The sequence below is a fragment of the Mustela nivalis genome (assembly GCF_964662115.1).
Source record: "Mustela nivalis genome assembly, chromosome: 18".
Classification (NCBI taxonomy): Eukaryota; Metazoa; Chordata; class Mammalia; order Carnivora; family Mustelidae; genus Mustela; species Mustela nivalis.
In genome coordinates this window covers 46,605,295-46,630,066 of record NC_139037.1, presented here as the reverse complement: position 1 = coordinate 46,630,066, position 24,772 = coordinate 46,605,295, and the positions used below count along the sequence as shown (strand labels likewise).

The 24,772-nt window shown below is 51.3% G+C and overlaps 1 protein-coding gene and 1 long non-coding RNA gene across 20 annotated transcripts in view; one reads left to right on the top strand and one right to left on the bottom strand.

The window, feature by feature from the left end:
* Positions 1 to 9,076: 9,076 nt before the first annotated feature.
* Positions 9,077 to 19,313, bottom strand: LOC309852664. Its single transcript, XR_014305326.1, has 3 exons — positions 19,205 to 19,313; positions 16,439 to 16,576; positions 9,077 to 9,626 (listed from the first exon to the last, which is right to left on the bottom strand). It is a non-coding gene; the product is annotated as an uncharacterized lncRNA (long non-coding RNA).
* A 14-nt stretch (positions 19,314 to 19,327) lies between these two features.
* ZSCAN22 (zinc finger and SCAN domain containing 22) overlaps positions 19,328 to 24,772 on the top strand; it is a 41,082-nt gene continuing 35,637 nt past the window's right edge. For all 19 annotated transcript variants that reach the window (XR_014305285.1, XR_014305286.1, XR_014305287.1 and 16 more), the window contains exon 1: positions 19,328 to 19,603. The gene's annotated coding sequence lies outside the window, so the exon portion shown is untranslated. The remainder of the gene's footprint in view (positions 19,604 to 24,772) is intronic.

Sequence of the window (24,772 nt, the reverse complement as noted above, 5' to 3'; positions counted from 1 at the left end):
AGAAAACACATACCCACGTGTTTTTTTCCCCTGATGAAATCCAGAACTTTATCAAATACTGAAATCTGAATTTCATGTAACATTAATCTTCTGATGATTTTTCCCTCCCAACCACTTAAAAATGGAAAAACTCTTCTTAGCTCACAGTCTCTACAGAAATGGGCTGTGGGACTGACTTGCTAAACCCTGATGTGACCAAAGCCACACTTCTTCCCATGCTTTCTGGGCCCTGCATAACCTGACTCCTGCCTGTTTCCAGGGCTCACCCTTTGCCCAGCCTCTGGGCACTGAATAGCATTTAAGCTTAGATACTACCTCAGAGGCCCTCCCTGGTCACTTAATTCAAAACAGGTGCCACACACATCTACATTATGTTGTTTTGTTTTGTTTAGCATTCCCATTCATCACAGACTATAAATTTCATGGTGTGGTGCACCGTCCATGGCATATTTGTTTGTTTGTTTGTTTTTAATTTTTTAAAAATACTTTATTTATTTGACAGAGAGAAATCACAAGTAGGCAGAGAGGCAGGCAGAGAGAGAGGAGGAAGCAGGCTCCCCTCCAAGCAGAGAGCCTGATGCGGGGTTCGATCCCAGGACCCTGAGATCATGACCTGAGCTGAAGACAGAGCCTTTAACCCACTGAGCCACCCAGGCGCCCCCATGGCATATTTGTTAAATGAATGAGTGAACAGTCACCTTTCTGCAAAAGATACGATTACTCAGTTTTACAGATAGAAAACCTAGGCCTTAGGTGAACTGAGCAACCCAAGATCACCCAGCAGAGAGTGGTGAGATGGATTCGATCTTAGGTCTGACAGATTCCACTTACCCCTCATGTTCACTCTTTCCAGTCTAGGAATGACACTGGGAGGAAGGGGTGGGCACCTGGTACATCAGGGCCTCCCATGAGCCCTTCACTCCTTGGAGTCTCATAGGACTTGAATTCAGGACGGCTGGGACTATTGCTTTTCCCTCAGAGTACTTTCCTATCTGTATCTCACTTTGTCCCCAGACAGTCCCTGTAGAGGCATCCTGACAGGAGTCTGCTGCCAGTGCTGTCCGTATACCTGAAAGCATAGGGCAGAGACTACAAACTATTACACAGCATATAATTTACTTTGTGTGAATGAAGTTCAAGAATAGGCACAAATTGTGTGTTGCCAGAAATCCCGGTAGCAGTCACGCTGGGGCAGATGCCCGGCAGGAGCTGTCCACGGTGCTGAAAGTCCTAGTGTGAGCTGTCCGAATGGTAGCTAAGAGCTCCATGGAGATATTAAAATGTAAATCAGGGGGCGCCTGGGTGGCTCAGTGGGTTGAAGCCTCTGCCTGCAGCTCAGGTCGTGATTCCAGGGTCCTGGGATCGAGCCCCGCATCGGGCTCTCTGCTCAGCAGGGAGCCTGCTTCCTCCTCTCTCTCTGCCTGCTTGTGATCTCTGTCTGTCAAATAAATAAATATTTAAAAAATAAAAAAATAAAATGTAAATCAGGTGGCTCAGTGGGTTAAAGCTTCTGCCTTCTGCTCAGGTCATGGTCCCAGGTTCCTGGGGTTGAGTCCCACATCGGACTCTCTGTTCAGCAGGGAGCCTTCATCCTCCTCTCTCTCTGCCTACTTGTGATCTCTGTCAAATAAATAAATATTTTTAAAAATGTAAATCAGTTAAACTTCAAATTACACATCCAGGGGGCGCCTGGGTGGCTCAGTGGGTTACACCTCTGCCTTTGGCTCAGGTCATGATCTCAGGGTCCTGGGATCGAGCCCCGCATTGGGCTTTCTGCTTGGAGGGGAGCCTGCTTCCTCCTCTCTCTCCCCCTGCCTCTCTGCCTACTTGTGATCTCTCTGTCAAATAAATAAATAAAATCTTTAAAAAAAAAATTACACATCCAGTTTCTCAGTCACACCAACTGTGTTTCTACCATTCGGGAGCCACTTGGAGCTGATGGCGGATCAATTGGACAGTATAGCTCCAGAACATTTTCATCCTCACAAAAAGTTCTGGACAGTGGCTATACAGGTGTGTTGATTGGTCAAAACCTATTTAACTATGGGGCTCCTGGGCGGCTCAGTGGGTTAAGCCTCTGCCTTTGACTCAGGTCATGATCTCAGGGTCTTGGGATCGAGTCCTGCATTGGGTTCTCTGCTCGGCGGGGGGCCTCCTCCCCCCACTCTCTGCCTGCCTCTCTGCCTACCTCTCTCTCTGTCAAATAAATAAATAAAATCTTAAAAAAAAAACCCTCATTCAACTGAGCATTTATGCATCTACTAAAAATATATCTTTTTGAAACCACAGACTCAAGTATCACTGTGTGGGTTCAGATCCTCACCCATCACTTGCTTTGTATCCTTGATTTAACCTCTCTCTGGCCTCCCGTCCCTTCCTGTAAAACAGTGATGATAGTACCTCTTTTTCCTTGTGTTAGGGCACTTGGCCAGAATTGCACAGCCAACCCTTGAGAAGTTAGCGCCTTGGGGATGGCATGGAGCTGCAACACAGGTGGCTGCTCTCAGGAACTTGATCTTGGCTCAGAGATAGTCCCCCGTTTTCGAGGGAGGGGTCTGAGGCCCAGCCTCCAAGGATCATATCAGAGGGCTGCTTTCTTTGGGGCCCTGACCTCAGTGACCCCTGGCCCAGCGTAGGAGCCAGGACAAGATGAAGGATGTAAAGGTGGTGTGGCTTCTGGCAGCAAGGACACCATGCGGTGGTCCTATGTTATGTTTTATTTCACAGAGACTGTCTAAGACATAATGCCATCCATCCTCCCTGGAGCCTGTGCTTTTTGTACCCAGGAAGAAATTGGCCCAGAGCAGGGATATGGCCTGTTAGTGGCTCACAGTGGAGCTGTGGGTCCAGGGCTTCGTACTCCAAGTATTTATCATCTTCTAGGTCACTGTGGACCCATGGTGGCTGTGTAGATCCCTTTACAAGAGTCCAGGTAGGCTGTCACATCCCCAGACTAATTTTGGGGTGTGTGGGTCACCCCATCTGTCTGTGTGGACACAGGACTCACTATCTTGGCTGGTCATGGATGGGGACAAGAGTGGGGGTGCCTCCATGGAAAAGTTCAACTGCAGCAAACATCTTACCCCTCGATGCCTCAGTTTCCTTCCTATAAAATGGGTCAGGTAGTGTCGGTTCTAACTATCCCTCATAGGGACAGAATGAGAATCAAGCAAGCCTATGAAAGGTGCACACATCATAATTGCCATTAACTACTGGCATGTAGTTAATGTTGAGGGCTATGGTTCAGCCAAGTCCTGGAGGATAAGCAGGAGGGAACAGACCCAGGGCGAGCAGTGCAAAAGGAAACACCTGTGGGAGGGTCTGGACCAGGAGGGCCAGAGCGCCCTGGGAAAGAGTCTAGGGGCTGGCAAGGGGAGGGATATGAGGTGAGGGGACTTTGGGGCTTGAGTCTCTGGGGCCTGAGGGCAGATCTGGCCTCCCTCACATCTGCTCCTCTCCCCCAGCTCTTCCTTCTCAGGGGAGCATCAAGGAAGACAAGCCCAAGGCCCAAGATACTGCATTGCCAGCAGATGCCTTCCACGTGAGTTTCCAGAAATGTCACTCGTCTCAGCAGGCATCCTCCTTTCTATTCTTGTTTCTCTGGTGCTCAACCACTCGCCACTGGAATGGAGCCACAGCTCCCAAGGAGCATGAGTCCTGGGGCAGGGCCCCTTCATCAGTGACCAGGGCTCTCTTCCTCCTCTTCCTCTCCTTCTCCCTTCACTCCAGGATGGGGCTGAGTGAGCCTGTCAGTCTAGGGCACCTTGCAGGAAATCCATGCCTGGACCAATCTGGGACACAGGCTCTTTATGGTCACCCTGTTTACCAGCCAACTTCCAGGAAAAGGACAGAGCAGGGACTAGCGTATGCTGACACCTGGAAGATGTTAATGGGTAAATGAGTGAATGGGGGCACTGAACAGCATTTAGAAAGGTGGTTCGGGGCTTTGAGTATTGATGGTGAGTAGTTCCTCTGAAATTGGTGGTGTCTGCTGACAGGCCCTTTATTCCCCAGGGAGACAGCCACACAAAGGCAGAGGGATTGTTTCTATGGTCTCAGGGTGCTGCCGTGGGGCAAAAAGTCCAGGCTGGGGACACTTACTGGTCCCAGAGCACATGTGGCTGGTCTTGGATGCCATCACATCCTCCAAGCCTCTGCTGCCCAGCCCTAAAGTGGATGTAGACCACACAGGTATGACAGATGGCTTTGTTGGGGGCTGACAGGGGCCATCCAGCTGTCACTCTAAGGCCACAAACCTGAGTGCTTTGGGAAGGGATGAGGCATCACTGCATCTTAATCTGCTTAGGTTCCTATAGCAAAATACTGTGAAATGTGTGGCTTAATCAACAAATTTATCCCTCACAGTTTTGGAGACTGGAAGTGCAAGATGAGGGTGCCCAAAGGGCTGGTTCCAGTGAGCCCTCTCTTCCTGGCTTCCTGATGAGCTAGCTTCTCTCTGTGTCCTCACACACTGAGGGAGCGAGGGAGACGAGAGCACACATGCTTTGGTCTCTCCCTCTTCTTATGAGGGCACTAGTCCCATTGTGGGGCCCCGTCCTCATGACTCCATCTAAACCTAATTCTCCCGCCAAAGGCTGCATTTCTCATTATCTTCTTGCTGAGGAGTAAAGCTGTAAAAGGAGTTTGGAGGTGACACAATTATTCAGGTGAGACCGCAGTACCCAGTGTCAAGGTGTTAACAGCGCCACTCACAGCATGAGCTACGCCCCTCCCCCATGACAAGAGGGTGTTTCCCAGAATATTCACATCCTACTGTTCCCCATGGGGCTGGCCCTGCTCAGATAGGGTCCATGGCTGAGCCAACGCATGTGGGATGTTTCAGAAACCAGTGACATTTAAGGACGTGGCCATAGATTTCACATGGGAGGAGTGGGGGCTGCTGGGCCCCACACAGAGGATCCTGTACCATGACGTGATGCTGAGGAACTACGGCAACTTAGTGTCCCTAGGGAGGCCTTTCTGTCACTTCTTCATCCATGTCCCGTGTGTGCATTACCATGTGTGTTCACACATACATGTGCGTATTTATCCCCTGCCTTGTCCCCAGTAACCCACACCCAGGTATGTCCTTGCTCTGACCTGTGTTCCCCAGTTGGTTCCCGTCTGTGCAGAGTGGACGCCCTACCCCATATCACCAGAGACCTCCTGTGCCTGGGGCACACACGCTGCCCTGTTGGGTCTGTTGGGTCTGTTGGGGTCTGGCTGGCTTGTGGCAACAGCATCAATATTTCCCTCCTACTTTCTAATGATGCCAGGACTTCCTGATTGCAAACCACATGTGATCTCCAAGCATGAGCAGTGGGAAGATCCCCGGACTATGGAGAGAGGTGTCCCAAGAGGTCCAGATGAGTGAAGTTAGCATCTATCAGATCAAGTGTTTTTTAAAATTAATCTCTCCCCCCAGTTTTTTTTTTGAGGTATAATAACAGACAAAAAGTGTATATATTTAAGCTGTACAACATTTTGTTTTGAAATACATATACATTGTGAAATGATCACCACCATCAAACTAATTGATATATCCATCACCTCACATAGCTGTGATACTTTTTCTGTGGTGAGAAAGATTACAATGAACTCCTTTAGGAAATGTGAGGTACACAATACAGTTTTGGAACCTGTGGTCACCATAGTTACAATACTATAGTTCAGATCATTTTATTTCTCCTCCTGGGGCAAGGAGGTGCAGTGTACATCGACCAGAAAAGAGCCAGTAGGCAGAAGCCTGAAAACAAAACCGACAGTCACTTAGATATCACTTCCAGAGACCCGACAGCCACTAATCCGCCTCCTGTCTCTGTGATTTGCCTGTTCTGACATTTCATATAAATGAAGTTTATATAAATGTATTTGTATAAATTCATTTGTTTTTCCTATAGATATAGGTCATACTGTGTGTGGTCTTTTTGTGTCTGGCTTCTAACCTCTGGCAATAGTGGTCTATGAACGCTCATGTCCAGGTTTTTGTTTGACTGTTTTCCATTCTGTTGACCAGGCCCTGTTGTGGTAAGGGTGTGGTTGTAAAACACCCCCAGTGGCAGCTGACAGGTGGGGTGGCTCTTGGTGGCCTTGGCCCCTAGCCTTTCTGTGTTCCATTCTGCCATTTTCCTTCCTTACCATGCAGAAGAGGCTTGACAGCAGACCTGTGGTCACCATTCTTGGAAAGGCCTGGTGCAGGGTTGGCCTTTAACTGGTCTGGGAACATGGATTGTGGGAGGATTCCCACCATGTCTTAAATGGTAAGAGTGTCTCACTGCGCCCAGACTGTCCAGACAGTGTCGTTTATACTGAATGCCTATTTTGCTTCTGAGAGTGTGGGATTTTGGTAGGTGCTACACAGTGGGTGCATTTATGTGACCAGCCCCCAGTCAAACCCTGGGTACAGAGTCTCTAACAAACTGGAGACTATACTTTGTATGTTCACGTCCAGCGTAGGAGGGGTTTGGTGCATGCTGTGTGGCTCCACTGGAAGAGGGCTCTGCTCCCTGTGCCTTTTCCAGTCACGGATTTTGCCTAGTGTCCTTTTGCTCTAATCAGTCACAGCCACAGTGTGGTTCTTTTTCAAGTCCTGTAAGTCCTAGGGAATCACCAAGCCTGTGGTGGTCTTCTGGACCTTGATCTCTTCAATCTTCTGTCCTCAGCTGCAGGAATGCCACTGAAAGGCACAGGTCTGTGTGTCCCAGTCTGACTGAGGTTCTGTCCATCCCCTTCAGACGGGTTAGGGCTTGAGCATGTTTCTTTGCTTATTTTTCAGACACAGAGCCTGGGCCCCAAGCTGCACGGCTGCCTTTAGAGAAAGGTACTTTGCTTCAGGGGCCAAGGACAGTGGGACTTACAGGGCAGGATTTCTGGCACACCATCCAGAAAGAAGCCACAGAGCAGGAAGGCCAGGTGGTGGAGAGACAATGCCAAGCAATGATACTCAGCCAGGGGAAGAGGAGTCCAGAGTGGAGCCTTGCAGGGACTTTCTCCTGGCACCCATCCCTCACTGAGCATCAGTCTTCTCAGGGCTCAAGCTCCCACAAGCCACGTTGGCAAAAAGGGCCTCACCTGCCTTTCAGTCCTAGATCAGGGGCACCCTGCCAAGAAGAGAGTGTATGTCTGGAAGCCCCCGCTCTTTTCCAGACCCAGTCACCCACAGGGAGATCACACTGTGGGGGACACGCTGGTGTGTGGGGAGTGGGAAATGGCTTTGGCAAGAATACACAGATTCCCAGTAAATGGGCTCTCCACAGATTCCCAGTAAATGGAAGGCCTACATGTGCGAGGAGAGTGAGAAGGTCTTCGGACAGAGCATACATCTCGTTCAACACCAGACAACGCACACCGGCAAGAAGCCATACTGTGGGGGGAGTGTGGCCGGCCTTCCAGCAAGAACTCGTTGCTTGTTAAGCACCAGCGGGTGCAACGGGCTAGAAGCCCTTCAGCTGTGGGGAGTGCGGGTGCGCCTTCAGCCAGAGCTCGCACCTCGCGCAGTCCCAGCGAGTCCGCACCAGGGAGAGGCTGTTCACCCGCTGTGAGTGCGGCAGAGCCTTTGCCGAGTCTTCAGGCCTCCTGGTCCCCCATAGGACCCACGCGGGGAGAAGCCTTGTGAGTGCCGCATGTGCTGCAGTGTGGAGAGCCATCCAGCAGATGCAAGGAGTCACATAGACGAAAATGCCTGAAGATTGTGGAAGTGAGAATGATTGGCTAGATAGGGTATGGGTGCGCTCGTGGCTGATACATGAACAGCACCAGGGGCCAAGAAAGAAACATTATTACTGCTTGAGAACAATAGAGCCCTATGTGGTTACATAAGGGTCCATGAGGAGACCGCGTGCACGGGGCAGTGATTGGATAGTCGGGCTGGACTGCTTACATAAATATATTGCCAGAACTTGCTGTAGTAGGAGAAAACTAATAAAGAAGTTTGCCACTCATCACGTCTGCGGGTCGTTCTTGCGGGCCGAGAGCGACATTGCAGGCCTCCGCTCCTCGCTGGCCGAGCTCGAGCACCGCCGCATGCGCTGGGAATGTGGGAACGGGCAAGCGGCCCTACGCGTGTGGAGAATCCTGAGGACCTTCAGCCAGAGCACGCTCTTCACCCGGCACGAAGGGATCCACACTGGGGAGAAGCCCTCTGTGTGTGGGGACCGCGGATGGGCCTTCGTGCAGAGCGCCGCCTTCCCCTCCACCTGGGACGCACACCGGGGAGGAGCCCCACAAGTGCGACAAGCGCAGCAAGGCCTACATCCAGATGTCGTGAAAGACCCTAGAGGACCCGCACCCAAGGACGCACTCACAGACCACTGGATGCAATAAGCAAGAGGATTTTATTTGGGCATGCTCGGACTCCCAGGGACACTTGACCACGAAATCCGCGAGGGATGGATCAGTGTCTGAGAGCCCTGATCTGTTTCGGGAGTCCCTTAATATAGAATTTTACAGTCCATTACATCAGAGCCCTCACTTTTCTAGCCAGTAATTTCAAAGCATTACAGTAAGGCCTACACATAGGTAGCCAATCCTTTAAAACCAACCATACATTCTGGCCAGTCACCGTTCAGGTAGTGTACAGTAGAGGGTACGTGTTGAATTGCACGTTTTTAACCTTTATCTGTATACGTGCTGAACCGCACGTTTCCAGCTAGCGTACGTGCTGAACCGTACGTCTCCGGCCTTGGTACGGGAGGCAACCCTTATCAATTTTACTTAGTAGTAGGGGAAATTCTTAACAGGGGAAGGGTATAACTTTATTTGATTACACAGCGAACGAGGGTTTAAGCAATTTTTCATTTCTTAGCAAAGCATTAGAAGCATTATTATACAGAAACCAGAAACAGCTGGGTTAAACACAGATTTTTGCTATTCGTTATCCTGTTATGCTGCTTGCTGACTCCCTTATCTATGGTCAGCTGGCCACAGTTTCTTAGTTAGCATAAGCTGGTTATAAAAAGAATGTTAAAACTTATAGGCTATACTATAGTTCTGACCTGGGGTCCTTCAGTCGCACCTCACCGAGCACTACCAGGTGCACACGTGGGAGTAGCCCTACATGTGCAGTGTGTGCAGCAAAGCCTTCAGCCGCAGCACACACCTCATGCAGCGCCCGTGCGTCCATGCGGGCGCCGGGCCCTGCATGCGCTGCCTGAGCTGGAAGACGGTCCGCAAGCCTGCGGCCCTCCTTCCCCCTCGGAGGGTTCACGCTGGACGGAAGCCCTTTAAGTGTCACAAATGTGAGAAAGTCTTCAGCCCAGGCAGATCTCTAGCCTGGCACCGGAAAATCCTTTCCGAGGGGACCCCACGTGAGTGCAGCGGGTATCAGAGTGCAGGGGCAGCTCTTCCCGTGCTTATCCCTCAGTGACCTGGGCGCGCACCAAACATGGCGGCGACCCGTCGTCTTTGGTGTGGTGTTTCTCCTCTGCAGAGGGCGCCGGGAGGATCAACAACCCCAGGCCGGTGCAGAGCAGCCCCTTGCCATCATACACGTCTTGCTGCAGGGTCAGCCGGTTAGGTGAGAAAGCCAGAGTAGCCTTCAAGGGGAGCAACAGCCCCTCCCATGCTCGATCATGCAGATTCCCACAGATGTCCACCAGGTGGTCGGGGAGACTACGGTCCCAGCAGGTCTGGAACAGTCGTTTCAGGTTTTGCCAAGGCAAAAAATGAAATTAAAAACAAAAACCAAAAAACATGAAACTTAAAAAAATGCTTTTTCAGGGCACCTGGTTAGCTCAGTCAGTTGAGCTTTTATCCACTTTAAAGAGTGCACATCCTCTCTCCCTAAAGTGAGTGAATAAATCTTTTTTTTTAAGATTTTATTTATTTGACACAAAGAGAGAGAGATCACAAGTAGGCAGAGGCAGACAGAGAGAGAGGAAGAAGCAGGTTCCCTGTTGAGCAGAGAACCTGATTTGGGACTCGATCCCAGGACCCTGAGATCATGACCCGAGCTGAAGGCAGAGGCTTAACCACACTGAGCCATCCGGGAACCCCATAATATTACTTTTTTAAGATGCATTTATTTTAGAGTGTGAGAACATTTCCATGAGAGAGAAGACTGGGCATGAACTAAGACAGGATACGGACACACACATACACAAACGTCACAAATCACAGAAGTGCACAAAACATCTGGCAAAAAACAGCCACTCAGAAGCCCCCATCCTTGCTTTTATTTATTTTTTAAGATTTTATTTATTTAACAGAGAGGGAGATCACAAGTAGGCAGTGAGGCAAGCAGAGAGAGAGGGGGAAGCAGGCTCCCTGCCAAACAGAGAGCCTGATGCGGGGCTCGATCCCAGGACCCTGAGATCATGACCTGAGCCAAAGGCAGAGAGAGGCTTAACCCACTGAGCCACCCAGGTGCCCCAATAAATCTTTAAAAAATAAAAAATAAAAATAAAAAAAAAGGAAGATGCTTTTTCAGTTGTTGGTGCCTTGTATTAACTCTGGCCATATGGTTTTGTTTTTTCCTTCGGCCAGAAAGTAAGGTTTGTAATGCTGAAATGTGGTGTGTCACAGTCCTGGTATTTTATTTTATTTTAATTTATTTATTTAGCAGAGCACAAGCAAGGGGAGCAGGAGGGGGAAGAGCAGGCTCCCTGTAGGGAGCCCAACGTGAGACTCAGTCCCAGGACCCTGGGATCATGACCTGAGCTGAAGGCAGATGCTTAATGACTGATCCACCCAGGTGCCAAAAGTTGCAGTCTTTAAAAAAGACATTGTGTGTCATTCATCAGTTTCAACACAAGGATTTCATTAAAATCATTTGAGCCGGTGACATTCACGTAAGACCTTAGCACTTGTAAGCACTTACACCCATTGTTCCATTCATCCTCTCAGCACCCCTGGGATGCAGATATTTTTATCCCCACTTTAGCGACAAGTTGCTGAGTTGTTGTTCTTGTTACTGTTGTTGTTTTAAGACCTACTTATTTGAGGAGGGTAGGGGTAGAGGAGACAATCCCAAGCAGACTGTGCTGATCATGGAGACTGACACAAGGCCCAATCATGACCCCGAGACCATGACTTGAGCTGAAACCAAGAGTCAGACGCTTAACTGACTGAGCCACCAGGCGCCCCAAGGAGCTGAGATTTTGAGAGGTTAAACCATTGCCAGAGGACCCCGGCTAGAAGCCACTCACTTTTCAGGATAAAAATATATGAGTTAGCAGATGGGGACAGAGAGGGAACAGTCCCTCCATCCCTTTCAGCATATGCAAGGGGTATTTACTATAAGGAGGCAGCTCTAGAATTTGCCGTTCTCTTGAGACTGAGAAATGGTGGGGTGATTGGGTCCCACCTGAAGAAGCAGGTTGAACCATCAGCTGACTTAGGTAAAGGCAGAAAGTAGGAGCTGGCAAGCCACTGCTCAGTCTAGATGTTGGTTACGTGCCTGCTGGAGCCATTCCTTCATCCCATCACAGGTGTGAGCCTTTCACTTTCCCACACAGCTTCACTCAGGGGTTCTCTGTGGCCATCAGGATGTGATCTGGCCTTGAAGCCCCTGCACTCACCAACCATACCTCATATTTCTGAGTTCATTTCCAGTCATCCCTGTGTTGTCCAAACCCAGCTTGGTTTGGTCTCCTGTCCTCAGCATCAGCTCCAGGGCCCCTCCTCACTGGCTGAATCAGAAGCAACCTGTCTTCCCCTCATGTCCCACGTGGCAGTATGAACATTGTGTTGTCATTGTCCATGTCCTTGTTCAGAGCCCACTCTGGACCCAGAGCCCCTTCAGCACACACCTGTCTGAGGTGCCTCCATAGACCCATCCCCTGGCACGTGTCTGGGACAAAATTGGGACAGAATGAGTAAGTGAACCAGGGAGATGGGGCGGGCTTGCCACAGACCCCCCACTCAGCTCCTGTAAAAACAGGGACTGTGTCCTGGCAGCAAGGTGGAGGGACAAGGAGGGATGGGCCAGCTCTCAGCAAAGGCTGCTTCCTTCCTGCAGGGAGGTCGGGCCTAAGAACCAGCTAAATCCAGCTCCATGGGTTTGAAGTCCAGCATGACCCCAAGGCACTCTGGGTCTTTACTCCCTGCCTCACGTTCTTGTCTGCGAAATGGGGATGGCAAACGCCTCCCATCATGAACATGTTAACTTGGAGAGAAAGTTATGTGCAGTGTGAGTGTCGTTCCACCAGGAAGCACCTTCCACCTGAGGCAGGTCAGTGACGGTTACAGAGTGGCTGAGGTTGGGTGATGAGAAAGAAGTTCCACAAACAGCTGGCATGAACAGCCCTGCCGGGGGAGAGGGCGCCAGGTGGGAAACACCCAGCTCTTATGGGATCTGACAGTCAGGGCAGAGGCTGGCACAGCACCACACAGAAGCAGAATGGTACCCACAGAATGGCCCTGGGCGATTCACTTTCTCCAGAAGGCCAGTCTTCAAGTTCTCTGCCCATTCCTATTGATGGTGCACCTGTGTGTGTCTCATATCGAACGTCTGTCTGCAGAGAGCTGTTCAGACACTGTGCAGAGGGCAGGGGAGCTGCGGGCACTAGCTTCGGGAGGCAGAGACTGGGCCTCCAGGCCCAGCTGGACTGTCCTGGGGCAGGAGGCAAGGGGGAGTCCATGGGGCCTCGAGGTTGTCACTTCACTCCTTGGGTGGTGTGCACCTGCACTTAAATACAGCCTCACAAAACATCGCACGCTCACACACCGACAGAAGACGCTCTCTCTCTTCTTTTTTTTTTTTTTTTAAGATTTTATTTATTTATTTGACAGACAGAGATCACAAGTAGGCAGAGAGGCAGGCAGAGAGAGGAGGAAGCAGCCTCCCCGCCGAGCAGAGCAGAGCAGAGAGCCAGATGCGGGGCTCGATCCCAGGACCCTGAGATCATGACCTGAGCCAAAGGCAGACACTTAGTGACTGAGCCACCCATGTGCCCTGACGTGAGAGTTTCTAATCTCTAGTTCTCCATGTTATAGAGTCAGGTTTATTATCTCCATGCTATGGAGAAAGTTGAGACCCAGAGAAGTAGAATCATCTGCCTGAGCAGGAGAGAGTAAGAAGCACAATTTGGAACTGAGATCCACTGGGCCCCTCCTGATAGCCTCTACTTCCTATTGCATCCCCCCGCTCCTTAGCCAGTGGTTCCCAGCCTCACTTACACGTGAGAATTGCCTGGATAAAAATCTGGGTGACCAAACCAAACCCCAAACCAGTGCGATCTGGATCTGTGGTAGGCAGAATAATGCCTCCTCTCCCTGCTTAAAGATGCCCACATCGTAATCCCCAGAACCTATGAATATGATACTTTACACGGCAAAAGAGAATTTGCAGACAGGGGGTCGGGGGGTGGGGAGAATTCTGGGTCACCAGGTGGATCCAGTGTCATCACAAAGATCCTTTTAAGTGAAAGAGAAAGGCAAAGAGGGCCAGAGTCAGAGAAGGAAATGAGATGACATCGATGCAGATAAGAAACAAGGAATGTAGAAGAGACCAGGAAATAGTTTTCCCCTGGAGTCTCAAGAAAGAACTGCCCCTGCCACTAGGGCGATTTTAGCCCCTTGAGACCCATTATGGACTTCTGACTTCCAGAAAGATCTTTGTTGTTATAAACCACTACATTTGTGGTAATTCGTTAGAGCAATAGGAAACCAACACAGCCTCTCTAGACACAAACCAGACCAGTGGAGCACAACCAGCTGTACCCGGGGGAAAACAGGAACAATGGTTTATGGAAGTGATAAAAGAGAAATCGGGAAAAATGTGGGGCTCTTTTCCCTGGTAGGTGGGTGGAAAGGCAAGTTCTGTTTGGAGGCAGGGAGGCACCAGTGATGTGAAGCTGGGCTGGAGAGAAGGCAGGGCTGAGAGCTGGAAAGCAGAAGCTGCCAGAGGTAGGGCACCTGGGTGGCTCAGTTGGTTGAGTGACTGCCTTCGGCTCAGGTCATGATCCAGGATCAAGTCCTACATTGGGCTCCCAGCTCGATGGGGAGTCTGCTTCTCCCTCTGACCTTCTCCCTTCTCCTGTTCTGTCTCTCTCTCAAATAAATAAATAAAATCTTAAAAAAAAAAAAAAAAAAAAAAAAGCAGCAGCTGCCAGAGGTAAAGCCTTCGGTGGTGCAGAAAGGGATGGCCACAGCAGAGCCGGGAAACTGGATTAACCAGAACCACCCAGAGAGTGCCTGGTGCACAAAAGGGGCCCAATAAAAATGTGGTCTCTTGTTATGATTACTGGGGCTGAGCATCCTGGGGCTGTTCCTTTGACAACAAAAGGCAGAAAAAAAAAAAAAGCACAGGGGAGGCCAAGAAGACCCAAGGAGATGAGGGCAACCAGTGCCATCCACAGGCCAAATCCCAGTTCAGTTCAAATCACAGGATTTCTTGGATTAGGACCCCTGTGGTGTGTCTACCAGTGGTGAGAAAACGAGAAGGGGCCATGTGCACAAAATACCAGTGTAGGCAAATCTATGGAGGCAGAAAGCAGATTAATGGCTGTCAGAGGCTGGGGATGAGAGAATAGGGAGTAACTGCTAATTGATATGGGGTTTGTTTTTGGGGTGAGGAAAGCCTTCTGGAATTAGACAGGGGTGGTATTTGCACAACCTTGTGAATATATTAAAAAGTGAACTGCATGGGGCGCCTGGGTAGCTCAGTGGGGTTAAGCATCTGCCTTCAGCTCAGGTCATGGTCTCAGGGTCCTGGGATTGAGCCCACATTGGGCTCTCTGCTCAGCAAGGAGCCTGCTTCCCCCTCCCCCGCCTGCCTCTCTACCTACTTGTGATCTCTCTCTCTGTCAAATAAATAAATAGAATCCTTAAAAAATAATAAAAATAGGGGCGCTTGGGTGGCTCAGTGGGTTAAGCCTCTGCCTTCAGCTCAAGTCATGATCCCAGGGTCCTGGGATTGAGCCCCGCATCAGGCTCTCTGCTCGGCGGAGATCCTGTTTCCCTCTCTCTCTCTCTCTGCCAGCTGCTCTGCCTACTTGTGATCTCTCTGTCAAATAAATAAATAAAATCTTTGAAAAAAATTAAAATTGGGGCGCCTGGGTGGCTCAGTGGGTTAAGCCGCTGCCTTCGGCTCAGGTCATGATCTCGGGGTCCTGAGATCGAGTCCTGCATCGGGCTCTCTGCTCGGCAGGGAGCCTGCTTCCTCCTCTCTCTCTCTGCCTGCCTCTCTGCCTGCTTGTGATCTCTGTCTGTCAAATAAATAAATAAAATCTTTTAAAAAAAATTAAAATTAAAATTAAAAAAAATAAAAAGTGAACTGCAGGGGCGCCTGGGTGGCTCAGTGGGTTAAAGTCTCTGCCTTCGGCTTGGGTCATGATCCCAGGGTCCTGGGATTGAGCCCTACATTGGGCTCCCTGCTCAGCAGGGAGCCTGCTTCCTCCTCTCTCTCTCTGCCTGCCTCTCTGCCTACTTGTGATCTCTCTCTGTCAAATAAATAAATAAAATCTTTAAAAAAAAAAAAGTGAACTGCACACTTTAGAAGGATGAACTTGAGGTATGTGAGCTATAGTTTAAAAAGAAGGGAGTTAATTTTTAAAGGGAAAAGAATATGAAAAGAGAACCAGGTAAAAGGGCAAACTGGCAACGGGGAGGGAAGCAATGAGAATGTAGGTGTAAGATGAGAGAGAGGACATGCCTTAGGCCTTCTGGACGATGGGAGATAACGTGGGGCATGGAGACAGCACAGCCACCAGGGCTCTTTTGCAGGTCCAAGCTCCCCGGAAGGGCTTTGACACACTACTTGCATTCGAACCACTTCCCTCTGGGGTGGGTCCTCTGGTGTACTTTTTAGTACACTATATACCAGGAAAGGAAGACTTTTCTACACTCGTGGCATTCATAGGGTTTCACTTCAGTATGGATCCTCTGGTGATCAATGAGGTTAGACCAGCACTGAAAGACTTTCCCACGGGTGCTACATGGACAGGTGCTACATGGATAGGGCTTTTTCCCAGGATGAGTCCTCTTGTGCACAGGGAGGGCCAAGTGCTGCCTGAAACTCTTCCAATACAAGCTGAACCTGCAGGGACTCCTGTCCACACAGGCAGCCTAGGACACAACTGCCTCTGGCATGTGCTCAAAGTTTCTTCCATGTGCACCTAACATGTGTGGTTTCTTTTCCACAGCAATGCTCTATTTTTTTATAGAGCTGGAAGGTATCCTGACACTCCTCACAACTGTTTAAAAAAAGATTTTATTCATTTATTTGTCAGAGAGAGAGAGAATACAAGCAGGAGGATCAGCAGGCAGAGAGAGAAGCAGGTTCCCCGCTGAGCAAGGAGCCCCATGCGAGACTTGATCCCAGACCCTGGGATCATGACCTGAGCCAAAGGCAGACACTTAAGTGACTGAGCCACCTAGACATCCCCCCCTTCTCACAACTTTATTGCCTATAACCTCTCCCCATACTAGGAAATTCTAGTCTATTGACTATTCCCCAAAAGTCTATTAGGGAATGACCTTTTCTTAAAATTTTTTTTACCTAGAAAAGTCTCCTCAGTAGCATCAGCGTCTTTGAAGGCAGAGCCCCGTGAGCTCTCTTTTCTGATGACCTTCCTTGTTACCGCCATGATGAACTGCAGCAGCTCTTTGAATATGCTCTGTGGTCACCGTCCTTGATCTGAAAGAAACCAAGATCACAAATGTCAACTCCGTTGACTTTCTAAGCTGAAAAAAAAAAACAAAAGTATTGATGAAGTAGACAGAATTAACGGTTCAGTTCTCTACCCCTTCTTGTGTATATACCCTTGGCCATATTTGTGGTTCTTCTCACTAAAGGCAGCATGGATGCCTCTTCCTTGACTTTGGGTGTGGCCATGTGACTTGCTTTGGCCAACAGAATCTGAGTGGAGTTGCTAGTATGTTAGTTCTGAGCCTGGGCCTCAAGCCTGCAGGCATCTCTGCCATCACCATGAGATAAACTTGCCCTATGAGCCATACAAGACAAATACAGCAGAGATGGACCCAACCTATAGCCTGGAACCCAGCCCAGCCCAGATTAGCCAATTCTTAGACTCATGAGAGAAAAAAGTGCTTACTGCTGTCGGTCAGGGAACTGTTGTAGCAGTTCATTACAGAGCAATAGCTGACTGACATAACTGCCAAATTAAGAGGAATAAAAGATGGGGTTTGAATTCTGGGGAGAAAATGAGAAAGAGAGAGAGGGAGAGGAGTGTCTATTCAGGAAAACCCAGAGGTCCAGAGCACTGGTCCAGTAATCCGAGAATAAGCGTAAAGGTGTCTTCCAAAGTCTGGGATGTGGAGTGGAAGGGCCACGGTGAGGATGGAAAGTAAGACAGAATCCAGATAAGCAGCTTCAAGAATGGAATACCGTCACTCTGCCATTCATTCTTCACAACTCTTCTTGGGGCTCTGACCTGTGCTAAGCACCAAGGATGCCCCGGCCTCAGGTCATAGAAAGGGTAAGACTCCTCTCTGCTCTAACAGCACAGACTCCTAATCTGGACAGAGAGGAAGGCCCTGAGGAAAGCTCCTGTCGACTTTCCAGGTCACCCCACACCTACTGTCAATCCAGGCTCGTTACTCCCTGGGACCTGGGTCTCCTCTGGCTGTTGCCCTCTCTCCCCTACCCTCAGAAGCCTCCCAGCAAGTATCCCCACACTCATACCAATGCCCCTTCATCCCATTACATGCTGAACTGTGTCCCACCCAAATTCACACATTAACACCCTAAACCTAACGCCTGGTATATCCCAGAATGTGACTGTATTTGGAGACCTTTAAAGAGAGCGCAAACATTAAACGAAGTCATATGGGTGGGCCCTAATGCAGTGACTGGGAGAGACACCAGGGGTGTGCTCAAGAGGAAAGGCCACATGATGACAGAGCAAGAATGTGGCCAAGGAGAGAAGCCTCAGGAGAAACCAACGCTGCCAACACTTTGATCCTGAACTTCCAGCTTCTAGAACTGTGAGAAAATAAGTGTCTATTGTGTAGGCCACCCAGTCTGTGGTATTTAGTTATGGCAGCTGTAGCTAACTAAAACACTCTCAGGCTCCTGGGCCAGCTTTGCTCTCCCCTTGGATGCAGCCTGTCTGTTCTGTCTTCAAAACAAACCTGTATCTGACCACTTAGCAATACTTCTACCTCTACCATCCTGATCCAACCTACCCTGCTCCCCGGGATTCCAGCAGCACTCACCTCCTAGGTCTCCCTGCCTCTACCTTCACCCCAGGAGACTTCCCCTATAACAGCCAGAGGACTCCTACAAAGAGCTAAATCAAAGCACAGTTCTCTGGCCAAAGGCTTCCCATGGCTCCCACCTCTCTCAGGGTAGACATCCAAGTCCACACATGGCCCATGAGCTCTGCACCATCTGCCCCCACAGGCCTCCCGATTCCATCCCTATTCTTTGCTATGTCTTTCCCTCAATCCACTCCAGCTGGGCCTCCTTGCCTGTACCCACCTCGGGCTCTTGGGATTAGCATTCCATCTACTGAAACACTCTGCCTCTTCCCTCTATTCAGGACTCAGCTAGGATGCCACCTCCTCAGAAGCAGTTTTTGCATCTTTGATTACTGTCTGCCTTCCCAACAACGTCCACTCCATAGAGGCAGGTGGTGCCTGTCATCTTCAGGTCCCATCTGGGATGGCACTGGCCCTTACTGCTCAGTGCACATCTGTGGAAGACACAAGGTGCTCATTCTGGCTGCAGGCAAAGTTCTGACAAGCAGAAGGGGCCATGATCACAGGCTGGGGTCAGTAAGCATGGGCCAGGCCAACCTCAAAGCCTCACCACACAGGCTAGGCCCCTACCCACCCTGTCCTCTGCCACCAGCCGGAATCTCCTGCTCAGACTCTCCACAGAGGACATGTTCTCACATACAGTCACACATTCAGGCATCCACGCTATCACACAGTCACATCCGCGATCACAGTCACAGTCCCTGCACCATCACAGAGCAATTCTACAGTCTGGGACCCTCCTGCTGTATCGGGCCCTCCTGGGTACCACCACCAGACACCCTCTCTCAATGTAACAGCCACAGCGTGCTGCAGGATTGTCACATATGGTGACTAACACAGAGAGCACAAGCACAAGTTACACACACCAGAACCACCCACACACGTGGTCACAGCAAATGACACATTCACCCTAGACTGTGGGGCACCTACAGCCCCAAAGGACAAATACGTGCGATCACCTGTATATGGTCACAAAAAGCAACACATGCTACACACGCAGACACCCCTCACACCGACACCGTCACCCCTCACCCCCACGCACCGTGCACGCTTCCACCTACCGCACAGCCCCTGGCCCAACTCTCCACTCACGTCCGCCACAATCCCACAGTGGGCCAACCTTCTGCCCACTACCCGCCCGCACTGCAACTACCGTCGTATCCCCAGGGTGCGCAGGAGGGGACGCGGGGCTTTCTGGGGCTTGTTATCCAGGAGGACCGGAGGGCGGCTAACGGGCTGCGGAGCTTGAAACGCTAGACCCCTGAGCATTGTGGTTCCGCCCAGCCAGCGCGCCCGCGGGACGGCGAAGCGCATTCTGGGAATTGTGGTCCCGGAGGGCGGGCGGGCTGCTGGACAGCGCGGCGCATTCTGGGAGTCGTGGTCCCCACGAGTGGGCGCCTCCCGGTGAACTCCGGGAAGTGGCTCCCGCCGCACGGGTGAGGTGAGCCTTGGGGCAGTCCGCTGGGGTCGCGGCGGGAGAGGAACCCTCCAGGCCCCGAAGCCGCCAGCTCCTGCGGCGGCCTGGGCGAGGCGTGCGGGACCGACCCGAGCGCTGACCACAAGCGGCGCGACTGGAGGGCCGCGTGACGGCCGCCCCAGCCGAGTGTAGAACTCCCTGCCCGAGCGTGGCGCCAGCGGACGGGGATGCAGCCTGAGAGTGGGCTGCAGCGGCGCCACGCCGCGGGCGCGCGTTTCTGACTGGCCGCTAGCTGTGGTGTGTGGCCGACGGGGCTAGGGGCTTGCGTTCCCGGGGGGTGTTGTGTGCTGTCAGGCGTGGGAGCGTGGGGGTGTGGCTGCGGGGCTGGCGACGCGGAGCCGGGTAATGACGGGGTTCGCGGGGGCGTTCGCGCCGCTGTGAGGACATGCGGCTCCTGCCCTGACTGGGATTTGTAAAGTTTTTCTGGCGAGATAAACACAACACCAGGCATAGTGGGTGCAAGGCAAGATTTATTAAAAACACTCCCCGGGGAAGTTTCAGGGCTCAGGGAGAAGGGGAGCCAGGAAAGTTGCGCCGGAGGAGGTGGGCACCCTCAGGGAGGTTCCGCGACTCAGAAAAGCAGAGTGGCGGAAGTCGCGCTCAAGGCGGAGAGGAGGGGGCTTTTAAGGGGTCTCGAGGGGAACTCAGGGGTCTTTTGGCAAGTTTCCCTAATTTGGATATTTCGCCTGCTCGTCGGGGTCCCATTGGTCCACTGGAGCCCGGGTTGGGGGTCTCAGATTCCTGCTTGGGCCTTTGTTCTCCTGTCCGAGTTCAGGTTTTGTGGCGGGAACTTTCACCATCTGAAGCAGCCCTTTCTGCCAGCCTAACATTCCGACTTTTTGCTTAATATAATGGTGTCAGGGGCGTTGACTCAGTTCTGGCTACTTCCTGCTAAGGGGGGCATCGTCATAGGGGTAGTTGGAAGTGGGCAGGCGAGAGTAGGGCTGGAGGAGTTGAGTGACGGACACTCGGACAAGTTCTTGTAGGCGATCCTGCAAGTATCGGAAAAGACAGGGAGCAACTGAGACTAGAAGGAGGATTATGCATACAAGTCCTGCCAAAGGGAGCAGCCAGGTTACCTAGGTGTTAGGGATCCAGGCCCCAGGAAGACGTGTCTGGCCTCCGTGCTCCGATCCCTGAGTTCTTTGGTCCTGGAGGTAACTATACCTGATTGTTTAACAAAGTAACAACATTCTTCATTTAAGTATAGGCAGATTCCCCCTTTTTCAACGGTCAGGAGGTCTAAGGCCCATTGGTTCTGTAGAGCTAAGGCTGCCAGGCTGGTGACTTGCGTCTGTAGGGCTGTGAGGGAGTCAGCAATTCGTTCCATGTCATCATTCAGGGCTTGGGAGAGTTTGTAATAAAAGTCTATGGAAGGGGGCGCCTGGGTGGCTCAGTGGGTTAAGCCGCTGCCTTCGGCTCAGGTCATGATCTCGGGGTCCTGGGATCGAGTCCCACATCGGGCTCTCTGCTTGGCAGGGAGCCTGCTTCCCTCTCTCTCTCTGCCTGCCTCTCCATCTACTTGTGATTTCTCTCTGTCAAATACATAAATAAAATCTTTAAAAAAAAAAAAAAAGTCTATGGAAGTTCCTATCCCCGCTGTTCCAGTTGCCACCCCTGTGGCTACTCCTGCCCCTGTTATGAATGGGAGGAAGGCAGCCCTTCCTCCACGGTGTTGGGGGAATAGGATGGATTGCACCAGGGAGGACAGTGTTGGTGTGGGCCCTTGAGAGAGCTCAGAGGAGAGTGAGGTGAGGTAGATAGGATAAAAGAGGCGGGGAAATGGCTGGAAGGCTATGATTTATAAGAAAGGGCCAGCCATATAGTAATTCGAATGGGCTTAAGCCCAAAGGCCCGCGCAGCATAGCCCAGAGTCTGGTGTGGGCCAGGAAAGACTGGTCTCTAGGGCAAGTTTGGTGAGTTGGGCTTTGAGCAGCCCATTGGCCTTTTCTACCTTACCTGATGACTGAGGGTGGTATGGGATGTGAAGTTTCCAGGTTATGTTGAGGCTCTCAGCTACTTGTTGGGTTACACTGGAGATGAAGGTGGGTCCGTTGTCTGACTGGAGGGTCCGGGGCAGTCCGAACCTCGGGATGATGTGCTCGATGAGTAGTGTAGCCATCACGTCCACTGTTTCCCGAGCCGTGGGGTAAGCCTCGATCCAGCCTGTGAATGTATCAACCAAGGTTAATAGGTAGTGAAAGGTTTTGTGGCGAGGCATGTGAGTGAAGTCCAGTTGCCAGTCTTCCCCCTACTGATGATCTCGGAGCTGATGGTTAGGCCCTGGTCTGCGGATTCCTCCTTGTGAATTCACACGGAGGAACAGGTTTTGCAAGCCTTGTGGACAACTTCAATTACCTTAGATAAGGAAGGATGATAGAACTGTGGCTGAAGAAATTGGTGGAGAGCCTTTGGGCCAATATGGAGGGATGGGGGGATGTCAGTAATCAAGGTGTGGGCCAGATTGCCTGGCAGGGCAATCCTGTCCCGAAGGTAGTTCCACCCCTTTATCTCCAATCTTTCCTCCCCATGCCTGGAGGGCTTGTGTTTCCTTTGTAGAGTAGGCAGGAATAAGGGGGGGGGGGTGAGGGGGGAGGTAGAGAGAGAGATATTCGGGTTTTCTAGGAATAGCTGATGGAATAGCTGGAGATAAGAAGTCAGATGGGCCAGGGATCGGGGGCTAAGGAGGTCTGTGAGTCCGTGGGGAGAGTAGACTGTGATGGGCTGCCCTAAGGTAAATTTGAGGGCCTTCTTCATAAGAGAAGCAGCTGCCGCTAGGGCCCTGAAGCAGGGCTGCCATCCCTGGGCAGTGACATCCAGTTGCTTGGACAGGTAGGCTATAGCCCTATGCTTAGGCCCCACCAGTTGTGTTAGGAGGCCGGTGGCCAAGCCGGAGCGCTCATCAGTGTAGAGATGGATTGGTTTAGAGAGATCGGGTAGGGCTAAAACTGGCCCGGTGGTAAGGCGGTCCCCTAGTTTAGAGAATCAGTGGCGGATCGAAGTGGGATCAGTTAGCGGACCCTTGGGGGGTCTCTTTAGCCGCCTGGTACAGAGGATGGGCCAGGATAGAGAAATTTGGAATCCAATGTCTGAAGAACGCAACCAACCCAAGAAAAGATAGTATTTCATCCGCCGTTTTGGGAGGTTGGAGTTCTTGGAGGAGTAGTAAGCAGTCCCCAGTAAGGGACTTAGAAGTGGGAGTTAGAAGTATGCCCAGATAGGTAACTGAAGGGGCACACAATTGGGCCTTAGAGGGGGTGACTCGATATCCCTTGGCCCCCAGGAAGTTAAGTAGGGCGGAGGTGTTGTCCTGGGAGACCGAGAGGGAGGGACTACAAAGGAGGAGGTCATCCACATATTGTAGTAGAGTACTGGCCTTAAGAACACACTACTGTAAGTCTGGAGTCAAGGCCTGGCTGAAAATGTGAGGGCTGTCCCTGAACCCCTGGGGTAGGACAGTCCAAGTTAGTTGTCCAGAAGCGTGCGTGTCGGGATCCTCCCAGGTGAAGGCAAAAAGAAAATAGGAATCGGTGCAAGGGGACGGTGAAAAAGGCGTCCTTTAGGTCCAGTACTGTAAAGTGAGAGGTGTTTGGGGGAACACAAGACAGGTGGAGGAAGGGGAGGAAGGGAAGAGGCAGATAGTTGCCCTCAGTTTTCTGGAGAATGTCCCTCCTCAGTAGAGGGACCGAGCAGGAAGGAATCACTAGGAACGAGTGGGAGAAGGGGAACCCATCTAGACTACAGGTGAGGGGAAGGGTCACCCTAGGATTGGAGGAGGTCCCATCGATCCCCATAACAGTAATTGGTGAGGTTCGAGTAAGTCCCGAGTAGGAAGGCAGAACAGAGTAGGTAGCCTCCGTGTCCAGCAAAAAAGAGATGGACTTACCCACTACCTGGAGCGTAACCCTGGGCTCGGCCTGGGTGAGAGGGGCAGCCGAGTCTGGGCTTTGTCAGTCGTCCTACAATCCAAGCAGTTGAAAGGCCAGACTTCCTGTCCCGGGGCGGGGGGGGGGTCCCCCACGTTGAGGTGCTGAAAATACCCCGAGGTTAGGGCAGTCGGATTTCCAGTGGTCCATCAAATGGCATTGAGGGCAAGGCTGAGTTGGCGGCTTTGGATTGGGGCACTGGCGAGCCCAATGACCCTCAGCCCCTCATTTGAAACAGGCTCCCAGAGGGGTGCGATTCGTTGCCCCTCTCTGTTGGCTCCCAGAGCCGGCCAGCTGCAGGGCTGCTACCAAGGCTTGGGTCTGCAACCAAGAGTCTGGTTTTGCTGGAGTCTGGCTTGTCATTTAAGCTCAGCCGCCTCCTCACGGGAATTAAAGACCTTAAATGCCATTTTCACCAAGTCAGAAATGGGGGTCTGAGAGCCCTTCTCAGCCTTCTTTAACTTTCTCGGTATATCCGGTGCCGATTGAGATAAAATGAGTAGCCAGTACTGTGGCCCCTGCAGGAGAGGCGGGGTCCAATCAAGTGTACTGGGTTAAGGCCTCGGTCAATCGGTTAAGAAATGAGGCGGGGGTTTTTTCAGGGGCCTGGACAATCTCCCTAATCTTGTCGTAATTAACGGCCTTATTAGAGGCTGCCCGCATGCCGGCTATGACACATTGGACCATGTGGTCGCGGCACCAGTGGCCATCTTGGCCATCCTGATAATCCCAACCTGGTTCTACAGCTGGGACTACCTGGGCTCCAATTGGCATGGCAGCATCAGTGAGATGGACCTGATCTGTGTGCTCCCCGGGAAGCAGCCTGGATGCGTTCCCTCTCTGTGGTGAGGGTGGTGGTCTGGACCACATGTAAATCATGCCAGGTGAGGTCATAGGCTTGGGCCAAATATTGGAATTCTTTGATATAGTTATCAGGATTGGCAGAAAAAGAGCCCAAACGTTTCTCAATTTTGGAAAGGTCTTGTAGAGAGAAGGGCTCATGAACTCTAACAACTCCCTCAACTCCAGCAACCTCCCTTAGGGGGGCAGACTAAATCAGGGGAGGGTTTTTGAGCCCTAGTGTGGGTGGAGCCATGCAGACACATTCACACAGTCAGGCACTCTTCAGATTCAAATAGATTGGACACCCTCCCCTTTGGGTATCCCTGGCTAATGGGAGGTGATCACTCTCCCCTTCCATTCTTTA